The sequence below is a fragment of the Coregonus clupeaformis genome, chromosome 6, assembly GCF_020615455.1.
Source record: "Coregonus clupeaformis isolate EN_2021a chromosome 6, ASM2061545v1, whole genome shotgun sequence".
NCBI classification, from domain to species: domain Eukaryota; kingdom Metazoa; phylum Chordata; class Actinopteri; order Salmoniformes; family Salmonidae; genus Coregonus; species Coregonus clupeaformis.
In genome coordinates, this window is record NC_059197.1 from 18,526,546 (window position 1) to 18,534,631 (window position 8,086).

Genomic DNA, 8,086 nt, shown 5'->3' on the forward strand with positions numbered 1-8,086 from the left:
CATTTTGCTAGAATTTTTGCATCACAACACTGAAATGTAAGGGTCCTCCAATTTTTTCAATGGACTGGATCTATATATTTTCCAATTGTATCCTGTTTCAGTAATAATGAAATCAGACCTTCTTCTTGAGTGTCTGATAATCTACCATTTACATAGGAGTGGTTAAAACATGCTAATAACGGTCATCTGAGTATATCAAAAAAAAGTTTGGTATACCTCGACTGGTATGCCATCCAACCCTGGAGTTTTCCCGGACTTAAAGTCTTTAATCACATCCAGAAGTTCCTCCTCTGTAATTTCACCTTCACCTGAGTCTTTCTGTATGGCTGTTAATTTTCCCCTTTAGCTCCATTTAGCCCACTATACCCTACTAATATGATCCATATAAGGGATTGTCACTCCCATTTATCCTAATCTGATTTACTAATCTATCCACTAGAGGGAAACGTAATTTATCCTAATCTGATTTCCTAATCTATCCACTAGAAGGTATTTCGTATTTTATTAGGATCCCCAGTAGCTGTTGCAAAAGCAGCAGATACTTAGGTAAACCTAATTTATCCTAATCTGATTTACTAATCTATACACCAAAGGGAAACCTCTCCCCAACAAATAAATCTGTGAAATAATCTTATTGTGCAAAACTCTTTTTTTTACAATCATTAAAGATGAATGCCACAATTTCCATATGCTATTGACTAGCCAAAACGCAGTCACAATCAAACCATTACTTATTAATTCATTACTAATGGTTTAGTTTAGGCCTGGATTCAATCAGGTCGAAACCAGCATTGGCCTCATCCGATTAGCTGATGTTTTGGCATAATCATGGTGGCATCCACATTAATGTAGAAGTGTTTAGAAACATATTCTATTCTTATTTACAATAAAAGTGACTCCAAAATGACACCATACATTATTTACCATTCATTTCTAATGGGCACAAAATAATCTGAAACACAACCAAAACAACCAGCAAATGCATCCAACAAGTGTGTAGAGTCACAAGCTTGATGTAATCATTGCGTGCTAGGAATATGGGACCAAATACCCAACTTTTGACTACTTTAATACACATATAAGTGAATCTGTCCCAATACTTTTGGTCGCCTAAAATAGGGGGACTATACACAAAAAGTGCTGTAATTTCTAAACGGTTCACCTGATATGGATGACAATACCCTTAAATGACAGTCTGCACTTTAACCTCATAGTCATTGTATCATTTCGAATACAAAGTGTTGGAGTACAGAGCCAAAACAACAAAAAAGGTCACTGTCCCAATACTTTTGGAGCTCACTATAGTTTAGTAGGATCCCCATTAGCTATTGGACATGCAGGAGCTACTCTTCTGGGGGTCCACATAAAATATACAACCACATGACTGAGTACAGAACAGTTATAGACAAGAACAACATAAGATAATATTACATTACATTAAAAGATTAATAAAGTAATATATTGGCAAGACCCTGGTGATAATTAATTAATTAAATATAAGTAGGCCTAACTTACTGGTTACCTTACACCTGCATGTATTGCTCCTGTAACAGGAGGTAGGTGGGTCATGTTATTAATGTCACATTCTTGGCAGCCTGTGTGGAAATGTGATACAATGAGTGTTAACTCAAAATGCCCACAGTTACCTAATTGGTTATCTACAGTAGCTAGTCAAACAAAATGTTTGGTTAAAAGTGTCACCCCAGGTGACAAAAACTCAGTGGGTCTCTCAATCACCGTCTGTGTTGTACATGGTCTTGAAATATTACCTTAGGCTTACACCTTGTTTCAATAATTTGACAAATGTGTTACCACATCCAGTATATTGCATCTATTGCACAATGCACACATACAGTGCATTCGGAGAGTATTCAGACCACTTAACTTTTTCCACATTTTGTTACGTTACAACCTTATTCTAAAATGGATTAAATTATTTTTTTCCTCATCAATCTACACACAATACCCCATAATGACAAAGCAAAAACAGGTTTTCAGAAATTCTTGCAAAAATTAAATATTAAAATTAACTTATTTACACAAGTATTCAGACCCTTTGCTATGAGACTCGAAATTGAGCTCAGGTCCATCCTGTTTCCATTGATCATCCTTGAGATGTTTCTACAACTTGATTGGTCCACCTGTGGTAAATTCAATTGATTGGACATGATTTGGAAAGGAAAACACCTGTCTATATAAGGTCCCACAGTTCACAGTGAATGTCAGAGCAAAAACCAAGCCATGAGGTCGAAGGAATTGTCCGTAGAGCTCCGAGACAGGATTGTGTCAAGGCACAGATCTGGGGAATTTACCAAAAAATGTCTGCAACATTGAAGGTCCCCAAGAACACAGTGGCCTCCATCATTCTTAAATGGAAGAAGTTTGGAACCACCAAGACTCTTCCTAGAGCTGGCCGCCCGGTCAAACTGAGCAATCAGGGGAGAAGGGCCTTGGTCAGGGAGGTGACCAAGAACCCGATGGTCACTCTGACAGAGCTCCAGAGTTCCTCTGTGGAGATGGGAGAACCTTCCAGAAGGACAACCATCTCTGCAGCACTCCACCAATCAGGCCTTTGTGGTAGAGTGGCCAGATGGAAGCCACTCCTCAGTAAAAGTGACATGACATCCCGCTTGGAGTTTGCCAAAAGGCACCTAAAGGACTCTCAAATCATGAGAAACAAGATTCTCTGTTCTGATGAAACCATGATTGACACTTTGGCCTGAATGCCAAGCGTCACGTCTGGAGGAAACCAGGCATCGCTCATCACCTGGCCAATAGCATCCCTACGGTGAAGCATGGTGGTGGCTGCGTCCTGCTGTTGGGGATGTTTTTCAGCGGCAGGGACTGGGAGACTAGTCAGGATTGAGGGAAAGATGAACGGAGCAAAGTACAAAGAGATCCTTGATGAAAACCTGCTCCAGAGGGCTCAGGACTTTAGACTGTGGCGAAGGTTCACCTTCCAACAGGACAACGACCCTAAGCCCTCAGCCAAGACAACGAAGGAGTGGCTTCGGGACAAGTCTCTGAATGTCCTTGAGTGGCCCAGCCAGAGCCCGGACTTGAACCTGATCGAACATCTCTGGAGAGACCTGAAAATAGCTGTGCAGAGACGCTCCCCATCCAACCTGACAGAGCTTAAGAGGATCTGCAGAGAAGAATGGGAGAAACTCCTCAAATACAGGTGTGCCAAGATTGTAGCGTCATACCCAAGAAGACTCAAGGCTGTAATCGCTGCCAAAGGTGCTTCAACAAAGTAATGAGTAAAGGGTCTAAATACTTATGTAAATGTGATATTTAATTTTTTCATTTTTAATACATTTACGACAAATGTCTAAAAACCTGTTTTTGCTTTGTCATTATGGGGTATTGTGTGTAGATTGATTAGGGGGGGAAAACAATTTCATCCATTTTAGAATAAGGCTGTAAAGTAGCAAAATGTGGAAAAAGTGAAGGGGTGTGAATACTTTCCGAATGCACTGTACACTAACCTGAGAGGAAGGTAGATGCTACTCTGATTTGAGACATGTAGAGTAGGCCTAGAGTAGGCCTTAATCGCTTTTCTTAACCACTAACCTTAACCACTAGCCTAGCTAACGTTAGCCACCAAGCTAATGTTAGCGTTAGCCACCTAGGTAACATTAGCCAAAACTAATTGGAATTCGTAACATATCATACGCTTTGCATATTCGTAACATATCATACGAACTGTAATTTGTAACATATCATACTAAATGGATGCTGGACATCCACAAATTAATACATACCATACGTAACCTAACATACTAATTGGAGTACTATGTTATGTCTAACCCTGACTCCAGGTTGCCCGAAAATGTGTAGTATTTTGGATGTTGAGCAAATGTAGTCACTGTTCAATAGGCAAAATGATTTAATAATAGTTAACAATAACTTTGTTTTGATCTACAACTCTATTTTCAATGTGAATAATCATTGAAAAACAATTCTCCCTTTCCATATCTCTATTCTTTAAATATACAATTTCATCTTAATATGATGCAAGAAAACATAATGTGTTTGATGATTTGCTTATGGTGTTGAATAAACAGTCATAGCAGTCCATGCATTAAAGGATAAGTCCACCCAAAAACGACCTTTTGGTATTTGTTTCATTAGTCCATTGTTGACATAATCCCAAAACGTTTTGTTTGTCAGCACTCAAGTTTTCAAGATATTTAACTTTCAAAAAACAGAAATCACCCCGTATGATGCATTTTGCATCCTATGACGCTGCATTTTACATCATAGGGGATGATTTCTGTATTTTGAAAGTTACAAAACCTGTTGGGACTATGTCAACAATGGACTAATGAAACAAATACCAAAATATTGTTTTTGGGTGGAGTTTTCCTTTAACCTCTTGGTGGGCAATGATCTCCTTGTTTCCATGTCAACAGTGGACATAGTTGGTTAAAATGGTACTAACCATACACTGACATATTTATATGCATAGGTAGTTGGTAGGCTACAACCTAATGTGACATCCCACTGGGCAAAACTAGTTGAATCAGTGTTATTTCCACATCATTTCAACCCCAAAATTATATGTGATGATGTTAAATCAACGTGGAAAACTGATTGGATATGAAAAAAGTAATCAACGTAAGGGCATTTCGTATTTTTTTCACCCAACTTTTAACCTAAATCCAATGACATGGTGAAATGTTTTGTTGATTTCACGTTGAATTCATGTTAGTTGACAACTCAACCAAATATAAATCAAAACTAGACGTTGAACTGACAACTGTGCCCTGAGTTTGTGGGATGGTAGTTATAGACAATAGCTGTACATCACCCCTTGGTTTAGACAGCAGCAAAGAGGATCTCCAAACTAAGACATGGTTCTCAACAGGCCTACCAAATGAATGATAGAAGTAAACAAAATTGCTTTTATTTGGAATTGAACTATTTTGATGAGCAATGGTACAGTGCTGATCTATGATAGGGAAATATTTAATGTACAAAACCACAAATATCTTGATTACAATGAGTTGCTACAGGCAAATAGAGAGATAGGCCAAGTCTTACTGATAGCCTATATGAAAGTCGTTCACTGCACACAGTTTAAGATGAATGCCACACTGATTTCACTGCAAATCTAATAAAGTACCAATACCAGTTGAGCATGTGATAAGTGTCTTTGATAAGTCACATTGCACAAGGGTAAACTATTGGCCTAACCCACTAAATGACAAGCTAATGTCTCAGGCAATGGGAAATAGTTTTTCTAAAATTTTAAAATACAACTCTATTCTGATAAAACAAAGGACAAAGAACAGCGGCTGGCGTTGCCATTATATAAATAGGCGTCTATACTTTCACACTAGTTCTCAAGTCTGGCCCAAAGCATCCATCAACCCCTTCAACATTAGATTTACATTTACATTTACGTCATTTAGCAGACGCTCTTATCCAGAGCGACTTACAAATTGGTGCATTCACCTTATGATAGCCAGTGGGACAACCACTTTACAATTTTTTTTTTATATATATAATTTTCAAATTTGTTAATTTTTAGAGTATATTTGTAATTTTCATTAGTTTTATATATATATACATACAGTGGGGAAAAAAAGTATTTAGTCAGCCACCAATTGTGCAAGTTCTCCCACTTAAAAAGATGAGAGAGGCCTGTAATTTTCATCATAGGTACACGTCAACTATGACAGACAAAATGAGAAAAAAAATTCCTGAAAATCACATTGTAGGATTTTTAATGAATTTATTTGCAAATTATGGTGGAAAATAAGTATTTGGTCAATAACAAAAGTTTCTCAATACTTTGTTATATACCCTTTGTTGGCAATGACACAGGTCAAACGTTTTCTGTAAGTCTTCACAAGGTTTTCACACACTGTTGCTGGTATTTTGGCCCATTCCTCCATGCAGATCTCCTCTAGAGCAGTGATGTTTTGGGGCTGTCGCTGGGCAACACGGACTTTCAACTCCCTCCAAAGATTTTCTATGGGGTTGAGATCTGGAGACTGGCTAGGCCACTCCAGGACCTTGAAATGCTTCTTACAAAGCCACTCCTTCGTTGCCCGGGCGGCGTGTTTGGGATCATTGTCATGCTGAAAGACCCAGCCACGTTTCATCTTCAATGCCCTTGCTGATGGAAGGAGGTTTTCACTCAAAATCTCACGATACATGGCCCCATTCATTCTTTCCTTTACACGGATCAGTCGTCCTGGTCCCTTTGCAGAAAAACAGCCCCAAAGCATGATGTTTCCACCCCATGCTTCACAGTAGGTATAGTGTTCTTTGGATGCAACTCAGCATTCTTTGTCCTCCAAACACGACGAGTTGAGTTTTTACCAAAAAGTTCTATTTTGGTTTCATCTGACCATATGACATTCTCCCCAATCCTCTTCTGGATCATCCAAATGCACTCTAGCAAACTTCAGACGGGCCTGGACATGTACTGGCTTACGCAGGGGGACACGTCTGGCACTGCAGCATTTGAGTCCCTGGCGGCGTAGTGTGTTACTGATGGTAGGCTTTGTTACTTTGGTCCCAGCTCTCTGCAGGTCATTCACTAGGTCCCCCGTGTGGTTCTGGGATTTTTGCTCACCGTTCTTGTGATCATTTTGACCCCACGGGGTGAGATCTTGCGTGGAGCCCCAGATCGAGGGAGATTATCAGTGGTCTTGTATGTCTTCCATTTCCTAATAATTGCTCCCACAGTTGATTTCTTCAAACCAAGCTGCTTACCTATTGCAGATTCAGTCTTCCCAGCCTGGTGCAGGTCTACAATTTTGTTTCTGGTGTCCTTTGACAGCTCTTTGGTCTTGGCCATAGTGGAGTTTGGAGTGTGACTGTTTGAGGTTGTGGACAGGTGTCTTTTATACTGATAACAAGTTCAAACAGGTGCCATTAATACAGGTAACGAGTGGAGGACAGAGGAGCCTCTTAAAGAAGAAGTTACAGGTCTGTGAGAGCCAGAAATCTTGCTTGTTTGTAGGTGACCAAATACTTATTTTCCACCATAATTTGCAAATAAATTCATTAAAAATCCTACAATGTGATTTTCTGGATTTCTTTTTCTCAATTTGTCTGTCATAGTTGACGTGTACCTATGATGAAAATTACAGGCCTCTCTCATCTTTTTAAGTGGGAGAACTTGCACAATTGGTGGCTGACTAAATACTTTTTTTCCCCACTGTATATATATATATATATATATATATATATATATATATATATATATAATATATTTTTGATTTTATTTTTGTAAATTTAATTTAATTAATTTACATTAATTATTTATTTGGGGGGGATAGAAGGATTACTTTTATACTATCCCAGGTATTCCTTAAAGAGGTAGGGTTTCAAGTGTCTCCGGAAGGTGGTCAGTGACTCCGCTGTCCTGGCGTCGTGAGGGAGCTTGTTCCACCATTGTGGTGCTAGAGCAGTGAACAGTTTTGACTGGGCTGAGCGGGAACTGTGCTTCCGCAGAGGTAGTGGGACCAGCAGGCCAGAGGTGGAAGAACGCAATGCCCTCGTTTGGGTGTAGGGACTGATCAGAGCCTGAAGGTAAGGAGGTGCCGTTCCCCTCACAGCTCCGTAGGCAAGCACCATGGTCTTGTAGCAGATGCGAGCTTCAACTGGAAGCCAGTGGAGTGTGCGGAGGAGCGGGTGACGTGAGAGAACTTGGGAAGGTTGAACACCAGACGGGCTGCAGCGTTCTGGATGAGTTGTAGTGGTTTAATGGCACAGGCAGGGAGCCCAGCCAACAGCGAGTTGCAGTAATCCAGACGGGAGATGACAAGTGCGGCTGATCCAAACATGTGACTGAAAAAGGCCAGAGTAACACATTGGCTGTACGTGATAAACCTCTCAGTTGAAACAATATCAGCCAGTGTTGCCAATCAGGTCTTTACAGGATGATTACAGAAGATGATGTGCATTGGTTGGTGCAAATGTCTCTCTGTGGTGATGACGACCAGGACTACAATGTTAGACACCAGGAGGGAGAGATACAAAAAACACCATGGAGAAGAAACAATTGGATAGATGAATGTCTGTGAGAATTGAAAACCCTGGATTTTAAGGATATGGCTTGGTAATG